We start from the raw sequence: 22,730 nt of genomic DNA on the forward strand, positions 1-22,730 counted from the left end.
GGAATCATACAGTATGTAGACTTTTGCGTCTGGCTTCTATTACTTAGCACAATGTTTTCAAGGTTCATCCAAGTCATAGCATGTCTCAGTGCTTCATTCCTTTTTACGGCCAAATAATATTTCATCATATGGCTATGCTTCTATATTTTGCTTATCCATTCGTCGGTCGATGGCCATTTGGGTCGTTTCCACTTTAATTATTATGAGCAATACTGCTAGGAACTTTTGTGTATGAATGAGTTTCTGTGTGAATGTATGTTTTCAATTCTTTTAGGTATACCAGAGATTAAGGAGTGGAATCTCTGAGTCATGTGGTCGCTCCATGGCTGACTGAGGAACTGCCAAGCTGTTTCTCAGAGGGGCTGTAGCATTTTACATGCCCACCAGCGGCATATATGGGGGACCTGATTTCTCCACATCATTGCCGGCATTTGTTATTGTCCATCTTTTTTTATTATGACCATCCTGGTGGGTGTAAAGTGGCTCTGTATTATCTGACCCTCTGCCTTCCACCTTCATTCCTCTCCTCAGCCCTCATCGCCTGTCCCTGGCCCCCACAGTCCCACGGACACGCAGATGGCTAGTAGAGCACTCAAAGGACACAGTATGTCACCCGTATGCACCGGGGGCCACCTACTAGATCTGAGCTTCTGGAGGGCGGGGCTGCCTCTCAGTCACTTGCTTGGTCGTCCATCACCACGCTCAGCACATGGAAGTCACTTAAGGAGTGTTTTCTAGATGGATTCATGAGGGAACCTAAAGCACCCAGTGATGCCCCAGAAAGGAATGCCAGTGCAAAGGGACCACGGCGAGTTTCGCCCGTTGGCAGGTGGCCCCATGGAGGCTTTATGGGGTAGAATCGACACTGCCTTGTGAGCAGCAGAAAGAGGGGATGTTTCGGGGCAACCACCCGGGGGACTTAGAGCCCGTGAGAGAGTCTTCCTTCGCTGCCAGCGGGGACGAAGAAAGGTAATGAAGAGGAAGGGAGGATACAGAGGGCTGAACTCTGATCTCTACTGTTCCAGTTCCTCCTTTGCTAAATTCAGCTCCTAAATGCTAAATTCAGAAGCCTCAACTGGCCTCAAGCACTTGGACGTCTCTCCTCCTCGCGACGATTGAGACTCTCTCTGAGCAAAGGTTGGATAATGGCTTTACTGTGTCCTTGGGAACTTTTCCTTCTGGGAATAATGCCTCTTCCTGATCACAGGGGTGTTTTGAGTGTGCTGCTCCTTGGAGAAGTTCAAGAACAGTCCATATAAATGCAGTCTTTTTTAATTATAGATTTTTATTTGGGTAAAGGTTTATCCATAGCAGGGGCGGCAAATAAAAAATTACAGAACTCAAGGACGGAAAAAACTACTGGATAGTGCGCCGACTTATCTCAGAAAAAGTCGAAAGGATTGAATTAGTTCCTTTTTACTTTATAACTATTTCATAAATGTTTTAGAATGAAGACATTTTACTTTTAACAGTAAAAAAAAAAAGTAATATATTTATTTCGACTGAAGGAATCGCTGATCAGTGGATGTGGGGTACAGGAAGAAACGCAGGGGCCACGGCCACCTTGCCCAGACTGGGGGCTCGTAGGATAAGGGGGTGTGTTTGTTTTCTATGCTGCACAACAAATTGCCACAGACTTAGTGGCTGAAACAACACCCATTTATTATCTCACACCCTGTGGCTTAGGAGTCTGGGTGAACATGGTGTGGACTTGACCCTCTGCAAGGCTGACATCATGGTGTCGGCCCGGCTGGGTTCCATCTGGCAGTCTGACTGGCAGTGGGTCTGCTTCCAAGCTCGCTCAGGTCGTTGGCAGATTCAGAGTTGAGTTCCTTGTCGCTGTAAGACTGAGGCTCAGGTTTTGCTGACTGTAGGCCAGAGGCCGTGCTCAGCTTGCTTCTGCAAAGCCAGCAAGAATGCAATTTTATATACTCTAACCTCATCACAGACTGACGGCCCATCACCTTTCCCGTGTTCTGGTGGTTAGAAGCAGCCATGGGTCCCCCGCCCCAACACTCAGAGGAAGAGGTTCATACCAGGGCATGAGTTCCAGGCAGCATGGCATCACCTTAGAGTCTGTTTGCTAGGGGGAACTAAAAAGTTCTTATGGGATCCATATTCTCTCATCACTCAGTGTTCTAGTATATTCTAAAGGCTGTGCAACTGCCAGCCCCTGCAGTTCTCCACCTGACAGACAGACAGACAGACTGACTGACAGATGTGCCAGGGAGTTAATGCTCCTAGGAGGGCCCCCCAGCCAATAATGGATGGGAATCAGAGGCTCCCTGGCTTCCTCACCCCTTGGGCAAAAAGCTCAGAGTTGTGTTCTATGCCCAGGATTGAGCCTCTGCCATAGTCACCACAGCAGCAACTCGATTAACAGTGCTCTTTTTCTTGAGTTCCTTGCCCTCCCTGCCTCGCTTCCCCATTCCCCGTCTTCCTGGATCACCTCTCAAGGAAACTAGTTGCACTCGAATCCTGCCTCAGGGTCCGATTCTGGGACAGCCCAACCCAAGGCTGTGGCAGTCACTAGGAAAGTAAGCAGTAGATAACCAAAGCAGTTACAAGCAAAATTTACGATCATATCTGGAGTCCGTCTCAGTCTATTTGGGTTGCTATAACAAAAACCGCAGACAGGACTGCTTCTAAATAACAGAAATTCCTTTCTCCCCATTCTGGAGACTGGGAAGCCGGAGATCATGGAGCCAGCAGATTTGGGGACCGGTGAGGGCCTTCCGTGTCTTCACTATGTCCTCACGTGGTAGAAAGGACGAGGGGCTCTCTGGGGTCTCTTTTATAAGGACACAGATCACATGAGGACTCCACCCTCCTGACTCAATCACCTCCCAAGTCCTCATCTCTTAACACCAGCGTTTTGGGTTTTTAACAAATGAATTTGGGTAGGGGGTGGGTGTGTGTGTTGGGGGGCAGGGCGGGGCACAAACATTTAGACCGCAGAAGAATCCAACTAAAAGGAACCTGAAATCACCAAGGACTAGGAATTAAAGAAAGGCCTAGCCAGGCCTGGGGGTAAAAAGGAGGAACATGAAAAACCAGACATAGTTCTCAAGAAGTTATTCAATCATCACTGAGCCGGGAAAGCTTATGCTTCCTGGCTGCAGACAGGTGACACCCTACGATTCCTCATAGCGCCATAAAGCAGGCGTTTGCACCCTAAACTGCTGCCCCCCACTGTGATGATTTGGGCACGCCCCAAACGAAGGGCACAGAAGAGGCGGCCAGGCTTGGGTCCTCCAACAACTAGTAGTAGAAGACTTCAGTCGTTCGGGGCTGCCCACCTATTGCCACTTCCTTGTACCCTGATTTTCCTTGAATGTCTTCAAAAGATACCTCGAAATCAATAAGTCCGAAAGTAGATCCATGAGTCTCCTTGCTAGAAACCCAGCTTCCGTTCGTGTTCCACACCCTGGGATGGGGCCGTCACGCGCCCAGTCATGTGAGCCGAACATGCAGGTCTCAGCCTGGTCCCCACTTCCCTCTTTCCTTGCGCACCAGCCACGAGTCCTGCCGTTCCACGTCCTCGATCCCTGTCGAGTCCACCCGTTCCTCTCCGTGTCCACTGCTCCAACTGGCCTAATGCAAGTCCCCGCAGTGTCTGGGCGTCCAGACTGGGTCACTCTCTAATGGGACCATCCTCCTTACCCCTCGTGCAGGCTCAGCTTCTTCCTGAGAACCCCGACTCCATGCACCTGCACCCCAAGACTCACGTAGGCTCTACTGCCCCGCAGACCCTGCCTTTTCAGCATTTAGTCATAGTTACCATATAAAATAAATGCAAATATACGTCTCATAAAAAATGAAATCTAGAGAGAGAGAGAGAACAGCATATCAAGCATCTGTGTAATCATAACTCAGAATTAACAATGTTCACAAGTGTTAACTTTCTGCCATATTTACTTCAAATATTTCCTTTTAAAATCAATCAAACATAAAACAGATAATGGTTAAAATCCATTTGAAATACCATCCCCCGCCCCCTCACCCCTGTTCTCTGTCCTAGGAACTGCTGTCAAGAATTCCTTTGTTTCCTCGCCATTCGTGTTTTTGTGATTTCCATATATAATGTGTGTTTTTTTAAAAAAAATCGGAGGTTATGTGCCTACTGGTTTTGAAATTATGTAAATGACACAATACCACCAAGTTCTAATTCCACACCCGTGAGTACTACGGTAGTCATGCTCCACTTGCATTCTGAGAAATGCATCGTTAGGCAATCTTGTCATTGTGCAAACATCATCGAGTGCTCTTGCACAAACCTAGATGGTCCAGCCTCCTACACGCCCAGGCTGTGTGGTATAGCTACTGCTCCTAGGCCACAAACTTTACGCCATGTTACTGTACTGAATGCTGTGGATGATTGTAACGTGTTGTGCTATGACATCACAATGGCCATGACATCACTAGACAATAGGAATTTCCCAGCTCCATGATAACCCTGCGGGAGCAATGTGGTATATTTGGTTCATCATTAACTGAACCATCATTATATGGGACACGACTATATTTTGCTTAATATTTCTCTCCCACTTGACTGTAAACTCCATGAGAAGAATGTGTTTTCTCACAGTCGAATCTATGACACTAATGCTTGACTCTTAGTAGATTCTTCATATTTGTTTGCTGACCGAGTAAATAAAAGCTACCTTTCTAGTCTAGATAAAGATGGGTTTTAGTCTTACAATTCAAACCGAATATCATCAGTTTTTATTTAAACCACTTTGACTTCATTCGAGCCAAGACCATCTCGGTCCTTAGGCAGTGGATCCAGGAGGGAACCTCAGGGAGTTTTCATTCTATCTCACTGAGGAGAAACAGCTCATCTTTCTTCCCCGACTGTCCCTCCAACTCCTAGAGCAGAACTTGGGCCAGCGATGCAGACCAGAGAATATCAAAGCAGAAGCAGAAAGGCTTTGACACCTGTGGGTCCACCTGCTGGTATCATAAACATCTAAACCCAGACCTTAGAGATTAAAAAAAATATATATGCAATGGGTGAACAGGTGGGGCCACGAACATGTGGCCTCACGTTCCTCGGCCCGCCTGGTCCTGGGGAGGCGGTGCTGGGCTCTGACCTCCTGGAGCATGCCACCTGCCGCTAGAGGCTCAGTGTGGGGACTTGTGAAGTTCACAGTGCCCTGAGTTGTTACCACAGAATTAATAAAGCTGCCCAACGTCCAAGGCCTTCTCTGGGTCACTTTTACCCCTTCCTGCTTCAGTCTGTTACAGAGAAGAGGATTTGGCTAAATAAACTGTAGATTAGTTGTGTCCAGATGCAGAGGGAGGACGCAAAAGGGAAGCCAACTTCTTTCTAAGTGGCAGTGCTGGTGGCCTCTCTATCTACTCCAGACAGGACTGTACCTTGCCGTGACAAAGGGTCCAAAGAACATTGTCAGCTCATCATTTTTGGCCAGGAATGAAGTTAATAAATATTAGGAGGCAAGGGATCTTATGTCCTCACATTATCAACATTCTTGTCACCTTTACATAGAACCTATCTGGCCCAATGATCCCCATCACAAAGAAGCTTAGAACCTGCTAATCCCCGGGTGGAGACGGACAACAGCATTTGTTTATTTATAAAATGCGTACTTTTTTGTTGTTGTTGGAAAATGAGGAAGTGGAACGAATGTGACCTTTGAAGTCACAGGAACCTGGGTTCCTCCCTTGGCACCGCCTCTTCCTGGTCCTGTGTTACTTAAGCTTTAGTTTCCTCTTCTGTAACATGAGAAAAAGTCTCATCTAACGAAGTGGTAGAGACAATTCCATGGAAGCACTGAGCGTTGTGTCTGGGACACGACCAATCCCTTCATGGGAATTTGGAGAGAGTCAGAGTTCTGAGTCCCGGCCGTGGGAAAGGTGGCATGCGACGATGTGAATGAAGATCAAACTCTGACAACTGCATGAGCCAACGTGGTCGACTGGCCTCCGCCCTCATCTGGAGACTGGTAGGCTCGCTACCGTGAGAGCCGGCCTTGTTCTGAGCCTGCGAAGGAAACCACAATGATGGTCTAGTCTCTGGGAGTGGCCTCCTTCAGTCACCTAACCGTATCACCTTGCTGCGGCGAGGCTCTGACCTCAGGCCCACGCGGCGTTAGTCTCACGTTTGGAAGGAGAAGTTTTCATTTTCAGAGGAACATGGATGCCATGACCTCTGGGTGAATATGCAGTTCTAAAACTCGTAAAGTAGCTGGTTATACCCTAAAGGCTTAAGACACTGCCGTCAGGCGTATAAGGGATTTATTTTCCCAAACGTGCTAGATGGGATGATCAAACTTTCTTGTTCCTCGCCACGGCTGGGAGAGCAATGCTGTCCACTTGCCGACGAGCCTGTCATTAGTCTACGCATTGGCCTTTCATCTTAGGAACGTTCTCAATGGGTAGAACAGCTGGGCTCTGTAATTCCACCTCTTCCTCCACCTTCCCCGTGTGTAACTTTAGGCTGGACAAACACAGCCAAAGGAAACATACATTATTCAGGGAATGTGAGCTTGTAGATCCCACACCCACAGCATGTGTCACGCACTCACCAAAGAGGTGTGTTGCAGATGCTGAGTTTCGTTTTGTTTCAAACAATAGGAAGCTAATAAGCATAGGAGGAAGATGCCCAGGTGACCCCTCCTGTGGATTCTCCTCCTAGGAAAACCACCCCCAAATTTTTGATGGACAGAATTCAAACAGATAACTTCTCTACCTAACCTATTCTTTTAGTCCTTTCGAGCTGGTTTCACCAGGTTTTAAATAAGTCACCCACTTGTGGGTGGAGCATTATCTTCTGGGAACCACTCCCAGGAACCTAAAATACCATTAGACAATGAGCGAGATGTGTTCCCAAGGCCAAGGGCTCCTTTAAAGCTACGATTACACTTCTCTGCGTGTGGATCACGCATGAACTTTTGGGTTGGCTTGTAAACCTTAACAGGTTTGTTGGTTAGTGATTAAAATATACGTAGGCTCATAAAATACATGATATTTATCTTTACTTTTTTCGTTACGACATTATGGTGCTGGAGCAAAGGTGGCAGGCATCGGAAATGCTTACATACAGTCCAAGTCTTGTGTTGTGTGCTCATTCTAGATTCAGGCTTTGGCACAGATGCTAACCACACAGATGCCAATTAGGAAACTAAAATCTAGTCATTACTCAGAGATTAAATATTTCAACACAGTGTCTCAAACTGTAATTAAAGGCAGCGAGCATCATTGCTGGGAGAGCAGAAACAGAATGGGAGACAACTATTTTTGGAATTGGTCTTATCTCCAATACGATCTACTCTACATTTTATCGACTTGTTTACAGTCTTTCCAAACGTACAAATCTAAATAAAATACCATAAAATGACACATTTGTGAAATGATTTAGGAGAAGGGAGGAAGCAGGTAGAAGAAGAGGTGATGAGGGCTAGGCCTCTCCTTCCCCAAGAAAGGTTAAGAAAGGAAGTGAAATAGTTAAAATCCGTACTGTGTCTCAAATTTTTTAAGTGGTGGTACAATTCAATTTTCACCCAATTTTCTCTTTGTATTTTTCGCTTTATCCAACTCAGATTATAGTTGCAAGGGTATAAAGGATACGCATGGTGTGTGCATGTCTTGAGCATGCGTCGATGAAATTTATTACTTTATAAATATCAAGGTTTCTGTCATTTTCCAAATGACAGGCCATATTAAAAAGAACATATATATATTCAGAAAAAATAACTTCTTGAGAGAATTAAACTTAAAAATTCCATCTCCCTTTACCTAAATATTGGTCAAATTTCTTCTTATGGTTTCATTTGGTCTCTTTTTCTCCTGTTTTGGTATCATTTAAGCACTTAAAAAATTTTTTTTTAATTAAAAGAGTTAGTATGGTAAAGAGCTTAAAAGCACCATGTTAGTGTGTACAATTTTTATTATTTTTGACTCTAGAGATTAGGAGAACTAAGAATATTTTGAAGGTCCTGAGAATATTTTGGTGTCTCTTTAATACTCGTACAGCACGGGTATTTCTAAAGCAGTGTCAGGAAACATCGCACATTCTAATGACACTTCATGCCGGCTGTATGGATAGAGGGGCAGATAGATGTATGGCCGGAATCTATACTTAGACCGACTAAGATTCATCCCAGTTAATTGCTTTTTCTGACAAGTAGCATGATGTCACAGCATCCAAAATGGAAACTCATGTCGCAGGTAATGTCATCTGCTCCATAGACAATAAAGAACTTTCCTCAAACACAAACTTATCTCTATCTAAAAGGAATATTCTTTCTTAGTGATATTTTACAAACGAAAATTTTTTTTTCCTTCTCTTAGTCAGTATACCTCTCAATTTTATTGTTGTAGGTGGGTATCATAATGTAAAAGATAGCCAGCTACAATACAATTAAATAGACTCTATTTCGGTGATCAAATCATTTTGATTATAGTCGGCATGTTAGGAGAAACCAAGGAAGTACTGTTCTGTTAGGCGTGACATTGACATTGTGGTCATATAAGAATATTTTTAAGAGATGCATACTGAAATAGGTAAGGGTGAGTTTAAATAATTTCTAGAGTTAAAAGAATAATTTAGGGAGAAAGAGAGGACAGGATAGTACAGGAAAATCTTACTAATTGTTAATCTGGGTGGTGGATATATGAAGGTTTTTCTTCTATTGTCTGCTTTACTAAGTTTAAATTTTTTACTTAATAAAAAGGTCTTTAAAAAGATTAATTCAAATAATTGGTTTCACGGCTTCATGTGTGTGAGTGTGTGTGTCTTTTGTTGTTGTTTGCAAGTGCACAGCATGGATTCGATGAGGAGAATTCTATTTGAGCCTTTATGCTAAAAGGATCATTTCTCTGACTCAGGAGTTCTTAAACGCAGCGTGCATCGGAGTCATCCAGAAGACTGATTCAAACGTTGCTGAGTCCCACTCTAGAGTCTCTGACTCCACAGGTCCGCGCAGGGCCCAGGACATTGCGTTTCTTACGAGTTCCCAGCTGATGCTGCTGGTCCGCGGATCACGCTTTGAGAACCATCATTATAGCTAAACCATCTTTTCTAGACTATCCCAGTTTATTTTTTTTTCCCCGCAACCAATTCCGTTTCTTCTATTCTTTCAAGTCAAGCATGAATTTTCACTGTTCACATGGGCCACTTTCTAGTCTTATTTAATTTATTCTGGAATATACTGAGAGTGAAAATCTTGGGAATTTGGTATTAAGGCTCTTCGTTGTTTGGTCTTGACCTACGTAGCTTCCCCATCTTATCTTTGACTGTCCTTCTGACTCCAGCAATATCAGGCTGTATGTCCTCTACACAAGTCAGGTATATCACTACCTCAGTATCTTTGCACATGCTTTTGTCCCCTGCTGGAAAGCACATGTGAGCTCACACACGCACATACTCGTACACTGATTATCCAAGGTCCAGTCCAAATCCCTCCTCCTCTATGAAGCTCTCTCCTTGACTCCCAGCATCCATGGTGATTATCCCACTCAAAACTTTTTATTTTACATTAACCATACCCTGTCTTGAGAGAAGTTTTATGTTATTGTTAAATTATATATGTGCATCTTAGCTCTTCAATTGAATGTAAACTCCCTGAGGGGCTGTGCTTTATACAGAACTTCTTTATACAGCGCACAGACTTCGGTCGGAACTATGTACTTTGTAGGCAAGTTCATCCCACAAACTTGGGGAGAAATATTTATTTATTTTTCTAAAGTAAATAATGGAATGGAACCTGGAGTCTACAGATGTAGAAGCGTGAGTGACCGGCTAATCGAATCCTAATATCTATTTCCCTCCAAGAGGTGCTGTGAGAATAATTACTGCTTATGCTGGTCTTTGAGACCTTCGGATGAAAGGGGCTTAAGAGTCCAGAATGATGCTGATTATTCCTGTGACTCTTTCAAAGCCTTCTCCCAAATTTACAGCACCCTCAGCCTTTCTCAAGTTCAGAAGAGAGTCAAGGGCTTCTCCTCTGATGGTGGCTCCTAACACCGCTTGAGATTTTCAGAAAAAATAACTTTAAAATGAAACTGGAGCCATTGAGAATCCCAGCATAACAAACTCTTAGCTTCCTGAGCAAAACTGAGGCCGAGACGCTCCCTTTCTCCTCCAGCAGGGACATGTTGGGCTCTGGAGCCAGTTCTGTCCTTCCTGTCTGAGACGTTCCCTTCGTTAGCATCACCTGTGGCTCTCAGGCGTCAGGATTCTGCCTGCAGTGACTTAGATTAGAACCTCCATATTCAAGTTAACGCAGCTCAAAGGCTTTTTTGATCTGAGTTTATAGATTTTGGCTTGTGTTCTTCAGGAAGCATTATGGATCTCTCTGTCTCTGTCTCTTTGTCTCTGTCTCTGTCTCTGTCTGTCTGTCTCTCTCTGTCTCTCTGTCTCTCTCTCTCTCTCAGGATAGCTCAAATGGTCTCTTTATTACCAATTGAAAATGTGTTCGTGACCCAAGCTAGAGAATGTGGCATCAACTTCTAAATTCAGGTTTTCTCCAGCCTTCATTTCCTGGGATAACAAGTTTCCCTCTCTTTTCTCTTTGCTTTATTCCTGCGTCCTTGTTTCAGTTGACTTGGCTTGGTACCACTTTAGAAATCATTCACCAACCATAAAAAAAAAGCCTTCTCTGAATCCATAACTATGACTGCCTATGTTGGATGAAAAGAAAAGAGCTCCAGTATTTTCACAGGCCCAGGCAGGCATGGGTACAGTTATAATTAAGCAGTAAATCACAAGATGCTGTTAGAGCATGCCTCAGAGGTGTTGGAAAAAGTTGAATGTCCTCACCTGCCGGCAAAAAAGAAAAAAAAAAAAGAGAATAGCCCAGTTGAACTTGACCAGACAGGGCTTATACCTGGCACGATCATAAAGCCACTCCTAGCTTGTATTTCTAGAATGAAAAATCCAATGTGCAAAGAGCCAGGGTTATATCTCACACCAGATACTAAGATCAGGTAGAACCATTTCCTGGTTGGCAAGGAGCAACTTTAGTTTGACTAATGCATGAGATTAGAAGTCCTCAAACTGCTATGACTGGTGTGCCAAGAAAGTCTGCAATTTAATTAAAACAATAACAACAACAACAACAAAACTCACATAAAAAGACTCCATCACAGACTCTAAATTAGAAGGTGTAGATTTTGAGCCTGGGTCTGCTGTCCATTAACCAGGATCTCGGGGACACGGCGGCTCCCTGCTCTGGCCTTGAAGGCTTATTGCTGGCATTTGTCCCTCGCACATCAATGTGGGCGGCCCTTGATTCCTGACTCAGACTTTAGAAAACAAACAAGCAATGGAGGAGGTCCTGATTCTCAGCCTCTAGCTGCCCTTTGGGCTCAACTCAGGATATGCTCCATGGAAGGAGGTCTCTCTCCCGGGCAAATATAAACAGGTAACTTAATGGTTCCTCTTTCCCCCTTGACTTTTACAGGAAAATGCCTCCTGAGGTATACACAACTGGCTCATTGCCTTTGGAATACAAACCCCTCAATAACTGTTGACTGCGCGTCTTCCTCATAGCATCTGATTCTGGACGAGACCTGAGAGATCATAGAGCTAAACTTCAGTTTTTCTAATGCCTTCCTCTAGAATGCTCCAAGGTAAAGGGGTCAAAGGGCTTGTCATAGCTGACAAGCGCAACGGTCTAAAGCATGATCTCTAACTGTGGCCCCTCGCCAACTATCTGGCAGCTGCAGCATCACCTGAAACTCGTTAGAAATGCAGGTTCTCAGGTCTCTCCCCAGTCCAGAAACCCTGGGGCTGAGGCCCAGCAATGTGATGGTGCTAAAGTTTGGGAACCGCTGGTCTCTAGGAAAAACATACATATTTATATAGGGAGAAAGTCAGGGAGGGCGAGGGCATTTTATTGTCTTAATATTTATTTAGATAGCCATTTCGTCCCGCCTTTGCAACTCGATTTTTTCATGTGAAAATTAGAAATGACCTTAATCTGCCCTCTTAACCAAGGGCTGACGATGTAGTAAGAGAACACCCTTTTTTTTTTTTTTTTTTTACCTGTCCTTCATCTCTTGATGGAGCCAAGATTCTGCTCAGAGCAAGGTTCTCCTGCCAGTCCCAGGCCTCCCAGCCCTGGAGGCCCCAGGCAAGGGACTTCTACGTGCAGTTCTGTAGTGGCCCGGGGGAGACGAGGTCAGGGATCCGATGGCTGGGCTGCTGCTCAACAGGAAAGAAATCTGCTAGTGTGCTGGGGAGTCTCACCTCACCCTCCTGGGGTGCCTGCCAGCTCAGGAAACACCTGGCTAAGTAGGTCTACATATGAGCAGACGAGCTGAGGGCCTGGGGCCTTACAGAGCGAGGACAAACGTCCTCAATAACCTTCCATGGGCTGTTGTCCGAATAAGTGGTAAGGCAGGGTATGCCTAGACGGCTCTGAGCCCTTTCAGAGCAAAGCAGAGTATGAACACTCTCCGTAGCAATGTGTATTTATTTATTTATTACATGTGGGTGACATTTTCCTATTTATCTTTCTGGCTTCTACAAATTCAGCTGGGATTTCTAGAGGAAAGGGCCATTCCTCGGACCATGTAACCCTGCCACTGGGTGAAGTCATTCAGCGTTGACTGTGTGTGGAGACGAGTTACCTGCTTATTGAAACCCTTGGGAAGGCGGCGTGGTCGAAGGGTTAGGCGCGGCATTTTAGACTGACTGGCTGTTCGAAGCTGGGAAAGTAACCTCTCTGTGCCCGAGGTTTCTACAGAAAAACGTCAGTAATAGTACTGTTTACCTTGTGAGGCTTAAAAGAAATAATCCGCATAAGTGCCTGGCATGTAGAGAGCATTGAAAAAACTCAAAGTCCACCTTAAACGCCACTTCCTCCCTACAGCACCTCTCTTTACACTCACCCCACCCTCGTTCCCTCAGCCACACGGCTCTGTGTTTTTATACTTTTATGGTACTCATCGCATTTCCCCCTCAGGTAATGTATAAAGGGACCTCAGGTGCTCACGGTTCCTTTCCATTTCTGCATCCCTCCCAAGCGCCTCGTGAGGGGCTGCCTAGACAGGACATCGCCGTCAGGTCTCCAAACCCATTTCGAGTTGGCTTATAAAGTAAAAGTGTTTTTCCTTGTATTATTGCTTGTGAAACTGAAAATTCCTGAGGAAATGTGGGCTTCCTGTACAGTTCCGTCAGGCTCCGTGTCCTGGGATCCCCTCGGCTCTGGATTCTGAGGTGTCGTCTCTATTCCCAGCGTGGCCAGTAGCAACGGGCCTGGCTACATTCTTCTCAGTTCAAGTCTAGTGGGGGAGAACGCATCCTCCCCCAACCAGCAAGCAGAAGTCTCTAACTTCACTCCAATCAGGCCGATTTTCATCAGGTACCCCTTCCTTAAGCCATAAGTGATGACTGAGGTGGGGCGCAGAGGGGCCACCTTGATGAGTCAGGGCCCGCCGTGGGAGGACGGGGTGTCCAACTTCTAAGCTCCAGGCTACTCGGCTACTCCACAGTGGGGATGTGGAAGATAAATTTGGGGCTACTAGAGGAGGAAGCAGTAGAGAAAGGATGCTAGCCAGAAAACCCTTTGTTACTGACCACAATACCCAATCTGTACAGATTAAAGAATGTGTGAAGAAACAACAGGAGTTTTGTTTTAATCGCGCCGGTCTGCACCCTTTACGGTATCTCTGCCTGGCAGTTTCCGAGTGGCTTTTAGATTACACGGCGGCTCAGCAACAAAAATCATCGGCCTTGGAATACTTAGAACTCAACATAGCTTCTCAAAGGCCATTTCTATAGCTTTTATTTTTCTCATCTTTTTTTTAAACCTTGGGATTGGATTGAACACATCCTCATTGTTCGAGCATATCTTTTATTTAGTTATTTTTAATCACGTAACGAGCACACATAAACCCACCCCCAGGGGACCCCTGCTCTCCCCCCCTGAAGGAACCCATCATCCTGAATCTTGTGTTCTCATTCGCTTGTTTTTCTTTTTATACCATTTTAATTCACCTTGATGTATTTCGAAAAAAAGGACGTTTTTATACCAGTCGTTTTCAACCTTATAAAAAGGGTATCGTAATGTATGTAACCTTTTGGAATTTATTTTTTTTCACTCACCATATTGCTAAGGTTCAATCGTATTGTTATATGTGGATGTAGTTCATTTGTTGTAGCTGCTGAAACATATTCCATTGTGGGAATAAAGCATAGCTTATTCATCTACTCATCTCTCGATGGGAATCTAGGTTGTTTTGGAGTTTTTGTTACTGTGAACAGGAGACAGGATGCTTGTAAAAGAAGATCAGCGAGGAGCAGCTTACCCTTTAGATAATAAAACCTATTATGAAGCTACTGTAATTAAAACAGTGCCGTACCAGCCCAGGGCCAGACACATTGACCAATGGAATAGAATTGGATGGTGTGAAACTTTGCTGTGTGTCAGAGGTGGCATTTAAAACTAGTGGGGAAAGGAAGACTATTCAATAAATAGTCTTGGACAAAATTATTATCCATATGAAAAAGGATGAAACTGAATCCCTACCTCAGACAATAAGTAAAAATAGACACCAAATGGATTAAGACCTTAGATATTAAACAAAACACAAAAACTCAAATTAGAAAATACAGGTGAATCTTTTTGACCTTGGAGTTGGAAAAGACTTCTTAAGTAAGACATGAAAAACACTTAACTAAAAAGGAAAAATGGAGAACTTTGACCACATTAAAAGAAAGAACCTTTGTTTGCCTACAGATTTTATGCAAACAACTTCTAAGACTCAAGATTATTCTGCTACTTTTAATTCCACCCCCATGATAAATACCTTTTATAATTTGAGATTAGATTTAAATATAAATAAATTTTCAGCTGACTCCATAGTCTTAAATAGAACCATTGCTTCCTCCATATTGTCTTACTGGAGACAAATCACTCTCTCGGCTTCGCTCGCCTCCACCAGGTCACCCCCCTCCTGCCTCCTGATGGGTTTCTCACTCCCACTTGGAACATGAACATCAGAGCCTTTACAGGTTGGAAACAGTGATGGGAGAAAAAGGTTAACATCTGCCGTATTGAAACATGTGGGACATTATCTTCCCCCAAAATAAAAATTCTAAGTTACTAAAAATAAAGCTTCCAATGAAGCGAGTGAAAATTAATAAACATTCCTTCCTTAAATATTTACTGAGCACCAACTATCTATCTGTCAGCCACTGTGCTAGAAGCTAGAAGTACAAAAATAACTAAGATGCAGTCCCTGTCCTTAAGCGGACTGATACCTGTCACAGGAAGCCAAGGAGATGACAGTGTTCTTGTTGATGTGTTGGAATTGTTACAGGCAGAAGGCTTCACGTGGTGAGCACACAGCAGAGTACACAGATGTACACCTGAAATTTATGTAATGCTTTAACCAACGTCACCTCAATCAAGTTAATTTAGAAAGAATTGTCGCAAGGTCAAGTGGGGCAGGGAATGTCGAGGAAAGGCAGGCATAAGAAAAGCTTGAAAGGTGCCATTTGAGCAAGACATGAAGGCGTGAATAACGAAGTGTGGGTGTCTGAAGGGAACAGGATTGAGGAGGATTTTAGGTCTAAGACATGAAAGCATAAATAGGTACCCAGGCTTTGAGAAAGAAGCCAGTACAATTGGAATGGTTGAACTATCTGATGGGGGAATCCCATCTTCCTGTTTTACATCTCGCGAGTGTTGGAATTCCAAAGAAAAGGTAATGGGATTTCCAGGAAGCCACTCTTACCCGAAAACAAGTCCTACACAGTCTCCAAATTATAACACAGATCATCTTGTCTCATGGACAGTAGACATCAATTTTGATGCACAAACAAAGTAGATATCCAATATAATAATCACACAAAGGAATAACTCAGGATGACAGGTGCAGGCCTAATGTCTTTATCCACATCTGCATTTCATGAATATCGTGAATATCATAATAGCACCCAGCCCTTCTCATTGGGTTTTCTATTTACACAGATCTATGACGCAAACATACCAACACTTTCCAGATTCATGCAGATAATAACAGAATATCATTATGAATTCATAACAGACATTGACAGGCTGCACATGGAGCCCAGATATACACAGAGAAAGGCCAAGAAAAGGCATCTGGTAAAAAAAAAAATATATATATATATATACATTGAAGATACAGACACAACTGAAATGAATTCCTGAGTTTCACTGCTAAGACGTCAGCAGTGATCCTGAGGGTTTCTGGCAGGAGGAAGACTCAAGATTCACCAAATGTCTTCTCGTTCCTCCCTCCACGATGTTCTCTTTTCTAGACTGTGATTTCTCTGGTAGGATGCCAGGTCACTGCGAGCAGACAGCGAACCATCTCTACCCATTCTGCTTCCTCGGTGACTCCCACCTGCTCTCTGCTCTCTGCTGCTACTGTCTGTAGGACTTTCTTCCCTCTGACCTTGGCAATAGTCTAATCATAATATCTGATAGTAGGTCTTCACGCTGCGGAATCAGAGCCAAGTTGAAATGCTGGTCCTGACACCCGATTGCTATGCAACCTAAGTCAAGCCACTTAACCTGTTTTCATACTAGTAAAATAGGGACAGCTACTCAATGAAGGGTGGCTGTTGTTGTTTATGTCTCCAATCTCTCCCCAGGGTTATTTTCCTGAAATACAGGTCTCATCATGCCTCTTCTCAGTCTAAAACCTGCTGTGTTCTCTCTTTCCTTAACAGCCTGAGGTCTGCCTGTCTCTAGTTAAAAGTCTCTCTACCTCTGCAGCCATTATCTGCTACAGTTTCCACCCCCCAAATCCCACCCCCGACCCCCGACTCCCACAGCTACGCATGCTCTTGAAGTAACAGACTTCTTGCCATTCCTTGAACCCTGTGCTCTCCTCCTCTGGGCCTTTCTAGAAAGTGTGTGTTAACCTTACCAGCCTATCCACCGCATACCCATCCGAAACCCAAATTCTTTGCCTTTCTCTCTCACTCCTATATTCCTATGAGATGTAGTTTGTTTGTGTCTGTTATAATGCCTATTATATAGCATTTATAATATAGTCTGAGATGTTTTAAGAATCATTATTATTTATTACGGTTTTAGAGTACCTGGAGAGTAGGCTTTTACCTTTGTTTTCCTGGTGTCTGTCTGTCTAGTTCCCCGTCTCTCGCCTCTCCTTTTCTGCACTTAGTAGGTAAAAATAAAGAGTTGTTCATGTGGCAGGTCTCTCAGTCTCCATTATGAGCTATGATGGTACAGAGGCTCATCTTGACCGAGTTAATTCCTTCGTGTTTATTGACTTTGCACATGGGCACGAGACGGGCTAGCAATGCAGTTGTGTTTAGCTATTGTTTTAACTTCCAAGTGGCAGGAAGAAGAAAGATTTAGCTCACCAGCACTGGTTCTCACAACGAGAAAAAAATGTATATGGTAAAGTGGATTTTGATGGCGTGTGGAGAAAAAAGTGTGTTCGTGTTTATGAATTAAAACGAATTGAACTCCAAGAACACCCTCAGGAATTGCAGGCTGTGTGTTCTCTGGTTTTATATTTGGAAATCCCATAGTTAACCATACTTCGACCACAGCGTTTTCTGAATATGAATCCTAGGGCATGCAAATAGGTGTAACTCAAAAAGAAGTTCCATGGTCAAGCAGGTTTGTGAAATATTGGATTAAACAAAGATAACAGAATGCATAAGGGCTTTATAGCATGTTAATGAACTTTGTGAATCTCTACAGGGGGACATATATATGGGAGTGTTCCCAAATTTATTCAAAAACAGAATTCTTTTATAGTAGTGCACTGTGGTGACCTAACCATTTAATGGAACAGACTTTGGGAATCTCTACTCTGACTTAATACTAACCCTATTTGGAGACTATCTATGAAATTTTTGTGTCTCCTAAGAGTAGGAGTGAATATGCATTATTCCTCTCCTTCTACCAACATGTAGATGTTTTTGACAGTGATTACAGGAAAAAATATATATACATTCATGTCCTTTACGAATCCTTTATATAGTCCATACGCATGCATTATAAATTTTTAGTAAATAGTCAAAGGAAAGCCCTCTACTGACTTATGGAAAATGAGAGACTTTTTGTATCATTTCCATCCTTATCTTCTTATCCAGAGTGGCACAGATTGTCTGTCTTTCAAGGCTCCGGATAATTAAAGAAGTTACGTGTCGAAATGAATGTCATATTATAGGAACAGGGAGGAAATTGTTTATTTGTACACGAAGCAGTTTGTCTTGCGCTCTATTTGAAGTGCCTTAAATTCAAAAGCTGCCCAATGGGAGAGGACAAACAGCTAAGACTGTCAGTCTAGAGCTTTCAGGAAAAATGCCGTTATGAATAGCTGAGTTTTCACTGTTGCTAGGGTTCACCCCATATATTCATTCTACCCTTTGTGGTGGGCTTTTTCTAAAATTTGTACCATACTGCCTTGTCGTCTTAACTGGGGTGCACTGAACCTCACTGAGCCTTGCCTTCAGGATTCAGGATTTTCAGTATTTTCATTAATTCTATCATTCTGCCATGCTACAGGCTGTCTTTAGTTTCGATTGTGGTGTGTTTGACTCAACACAAAATTCTCCCCAACGGCGGTGTTTGCTTTGTTTTGTCTTTTATACTGTCGCTCCAGCTGCGACTATTACTTCTCACTCTTGTCCCCACACCAGGGGACCTTCTCGCAGCCCCGAGTTTGCTCTCTATTCTTTTCTCCCTGTTTCTTATAATTTAATAACTTCCTTCATATAAACTTACCAATTTTCTGTAGGCTTTTAAGGAGATCACTGAGTTGGAATCCATTTTAAAACAAGAAGAGCCTAGGGTTCTAATGGAAAAACGCACAGATGTTAGCTGTGTGGAAATCTTTGGGTTTATTTCTACGTTTTATTTTTTAAAAACGTGTTCTAGGTAGGCAAGTTTGCCAGATGGCTGTTATTAAAATACTTTTAATTGATTCGAACTGGAATCCTAATTTAGTTGCCCAATGACCCTTGACATTTTAATTGATAAGGCATACACCTTTCATTCAAAAAAAATCTCAAAAGAATTTTACAATTATGAATTTTGACCGCACCCTGTGGTGAAAAGGTAAATTTAGCAACAGTTGTAGTGTAGCTCGTCAACCGTGCAGAAGCAGATGCATAAAGCAGTCAGATGAGCTTCTTGGGTTCACACAGTGAAACCTCTGGGGAGAAAGAAACACCAACTTTTAATGAGCCTCTCTCTATTCACCAAATAGCATCTTTTCTGGAGTTGCCAAAGTAAAATTAAATAGTGACGGTTATTTCTTTATCCAAGATAACCCCAGTTAGTGGATGCGATGGTTAATTTTGTGTCAGTGTGACTGGACTGAGTGCCTTGATATTTGATCAGACATCGTTCTGGATGCTCCTGTCAGGGTTTCTGGATGAGACTGCCATTCGAATCAGTAGACTAAATGAAGCTGACTGTCCTATTGTAGGTGGGCCTCGTCCAATCAGTTGAAGACCTGCATAAAACAAAATGGAAGAATTCCTAGGTCTTGAGCCTGATGACCTTCAGGCTAGAACTATAACGTCAGCTCTCCTGGGTCTTCAGCTTACTCACTTACCCTGCAGATCTTGGGACTTTTCGACTTCTATAATCATGTGAAGCATGAACCAGTTCCTTATAATAAATCTCTCTCTCTCTCCCCCGCCTCCATATATATCTCCTGTTGGCTCTGTTTCTCTGGAGAACCCTGACTAATACAGTAGACATACTCTAATGTCAACTAATTAAAGAAAAAAATACCCCAAAGATCTACCTATTACTTCTCTGGCAGGAACATCCCCTTTTGGAAGGCTTGACTATGCAGAATTCATAAAGGATTATGGATTTCTATTGCCTAGAGAGAAATCAAATTTCAATGTTGAAAAAATCCCGTTGATGAGATCATAAATTTCTGGAAGATAGGTGCTATGCTAATACTGCTGTACAGTTCTAGTGAATAGCATGGCCGAAATTTTAATTTTTCCATGTAACAACATTATGTGATAGTGCTAAAAGAATGATGTTAACCGATAAACCTTTGGAAGCTGGTGTCGTCACGATAACACAAACAAGGTGATATCCAGGGCAATCGGGAGTGACAGAATTCCTTGACGTAAGTCCACTCTGAAAGAAAACCTTTTCTTCTTGCCGTTACAACAAAGAGGTGGGCTTCTGTAGTCAGCACCGGCTGGGGGTCCAGCTTTCTATCCTGCTCTGCACCTCTACCCCAGTCTTCTCCCTTCTCCAGCTTCTTCTGGCATCAGCACTAAACACGAACCTCTCAACTCCACCTCACGCTCCACCTCATCCTTGACAAGTCCAGTTTCTTCTGTCCTATAAAAAGAAGGGTGGCGCTGCGCCCTCTCTGGTAGATCCTTGCTTTAGGCTCCACCTCCCACACCATCCTCCACCCAGTGTGGGCTGCACAGCTCTAATCCAGAAGCTGTTTCATCCTAGGTGCTGACTTCATTGTTCCCAGGGCTGGAGCCATCTATAAGGCGACACTTGCCAATTTGGGAGATTATAGCAGTTTCTCGTTTGTGGCAGAGGAGGAGTCAGTCCGTACCATTGTATTTTGTCGTCAAGATAGCATTAACAACCTCTTTCCATCTCCTCTGAGCGTGAACACGACAGAAAACACAGAAGTGCAACTCGCACATGGACACAGTCTGAATTCACTCGTTCGGAAAGCTTGCTGCCATTTATGGAAAGTGCCGGCGTGTGTGGTTCTGCTTCCTGTTCTCGCAGACCAGTATGACATTTCGACTCAATGGAGCCCCCGTCACGAGTTGCCACACAAACACTGGTGTTGTCATTTCCTGGCAGTGAACGATTATTCCACATTGCCTCAAGATGCTTTTACGGTGTCCTTCTCGTGGCAGCTGAACCAGTCACCAAAAAAGCAAATGTACAGCTAGAGTCAATCTTTTGGAGAAGATGGGCGGGAACAAAGCCAGCGTGGTTTATTGGAAAGAATCCCAAATACAGTCTTAGGAGCACAGCTATGTTGTTTTGATAGTACAGGAACCGGTCCCCACCCACTCGCCACCCAGTTGTCACAACCCTACATGTGTTTTCCTGTCTCTTCCCTACCTAACACCATGAGGTGGAGAAGGTGGCAGCAGTTGTCTCTATTTTTCCATAACCACTGACCAACCTGGCCACGTAACACTGTCTACTGGACACCACCACGCACTCAGCCACCCAGCTAATCAGCTGTCTTTCTAGATTGTTTTCCACTGATACGCATGGTGTTCTTGGCCTTTGCCCTAACTTTAGGTACCTCAATTTCCTCATTATTTAAACGAATCTGATACTGACCAAACCAAATCGAATTCTGCATCCTGAGAGAAGGAATGTTTATTTAACGTCTGTTCTGTATATATCACGGTGCTACATGCTCATCGTGAGGGTTTAGCAACGGATGACATATATTGCTCTGGAAATTTGTGTCTTTGAAAAGTTAATAACAACACCTATTTCATGTTTTAAATGACAAATACCGATTCAATATTATTTAAAACCACCCTGGCTTTTCTTAAATAATAGGAATTTGAATGTAACAAAGGAACAAAAAGTGAACGATTTCATTTAGACTTCAGGTTTTGGAAGGATTAGATATAATGTTGTAATAGACGATGAGCCCCTTTCCCGTTTTCCCTCTTGTGTAAGGGAAATAAAGACAGTAGAATCTATAACTTTACAGGCGTTGAAATTCTATTTCTGTGCAAACCGCCACAGTGAAACGATTTCTGAATATTTTGTTCCTTTCCCTTCGGCAATGAGTTTCATTTCCCAAGTATCTTAATAGCAGAAAATTCATTCGTGTTTTGCAGGCACAGGTATCTCCTAATAACCGTCCTATCTTCACACCAGCGGTTTTAAATTGTTCAGGATTTTAGAAATACCATAACCTCAGCATATTAAATATTAAGGGACTCCAGATTCCCAGAGCCTTAAAGTTGTGCTATGCAAATCTGTACGAGTGTGTTACCATGGTGCAGAATAAAAGTTATGGCTGGGTTTTTTGAAGCAGCATTACTGCGAGCGTCACTCCTGCCATTGCCTTTCACAAGGGCCCACTTGCTGTGAAATATTTTGAAAACAGAGCTAAAGTGGAGATAACGCAGAACGCGAACAGGCGGAAATAAGAATAAACTGAGCGCGGCTGGCAGAAAATGAGAGGTTGGCAGTTTCTGCAGAGGAAGAGGATGCGTGGTAAAACCGAGAGGAAAAACCACCCGGGAGCCGTTGTTTAGAGACCTCCTGAGGTCGTTTCCCTTGCCCCCTGGGTCGGGGTAATCTCCCCGGGGAGGAGGAAGCAGCCCCCCTCCCCCAACCGCTTCCGGGACTGCAGCCTCTCCCCTCACGCCCCCAGGGAGCAGTGCCTTCTCAGGCCACGATTCCCCGCCCGCCACCCAAAAATAACTGCACAGATGTAAGGAAAAGGGCCAAAGCCTGCAGCGCGGGGCGGTGCTTAGTTACCTCTTATCGCTTACAGCCACAAAGCTCGAAACCCAACCCAGCGCCAGCCTTTTATAGAGCGTCCCTGGAGCCCCGCCCTAGCAACTTCCCCTAGCAACGCCTCGCCCTAGTGCTCCGCGGTCTTATCGGCCTTCGCCAGACTCTTCCGGTTCCCCTCCCCCCGCCGGCTCGGCGCCGCGGCCGGGCGCACGTGACCCGCCCCGGGGGCGGGGCGGGGCGGGGCGGGGCGCTGCCCGGCTGGGTTAACGTCATCCAGAGGCGCCGGGTGAGGTGCGGCGCGCA

General features: G+C 44.1%; 2 long non-coding RNA genes across 2 annotated transcripts; one reads left to right on the forward strand and one right to left on the reverse strand.

The window, feature by feature from the left end:
• Window positions 1-5,151: 5,151 nt before the first annotated feature.
• Window positions 5,152-13,689, forward strand: LOC118613349. The gene is made up of 3 exons (XR_004955395.1): window positions 5,152-5,966; window positions 11,427-11,595; window positions 12,503-13,689. It is a non-coding gene; the product is annotated as an uncharacterized LOC118613349 (long non-coding RNA).
• Window positions 13,690-13,702: 13 nt separating this feature from the next.
• LOC107517111 lies at window positions 13,703-20,624 on the reverse strand. Its single transcript, XR_001598451.2, has 3 exons — window positions 19,738-20,624; window positions 18,708-19,440; window positions 13,703-16,289 (listed from the first exon to the last, which is right to left on the reverse strand). It is a non-coding gene; the product is annotated as an uncharacterized LOC107517111 (long non-coding RNA).
• Window positions 20,625-22,730: the final 2,106 nt, after the last annotated feature.

This window comes from Rousettus aegyptiacus, unplaced genomic scaffold (genome assembly GCF_014176215.1).
Source record: "Rousettus aegyptiacus isolate mRouAeg1 unplaced genomic scaffold, mRouAeg1.p scaffold_m13_p_18, whole genome shotgun sequence".
NCBI lineage: Eukaryota > Metazoa > Chordata > Mammalia > Chiroptera > Pteropodidae > Rousettus > Rousettus aegyptiacus.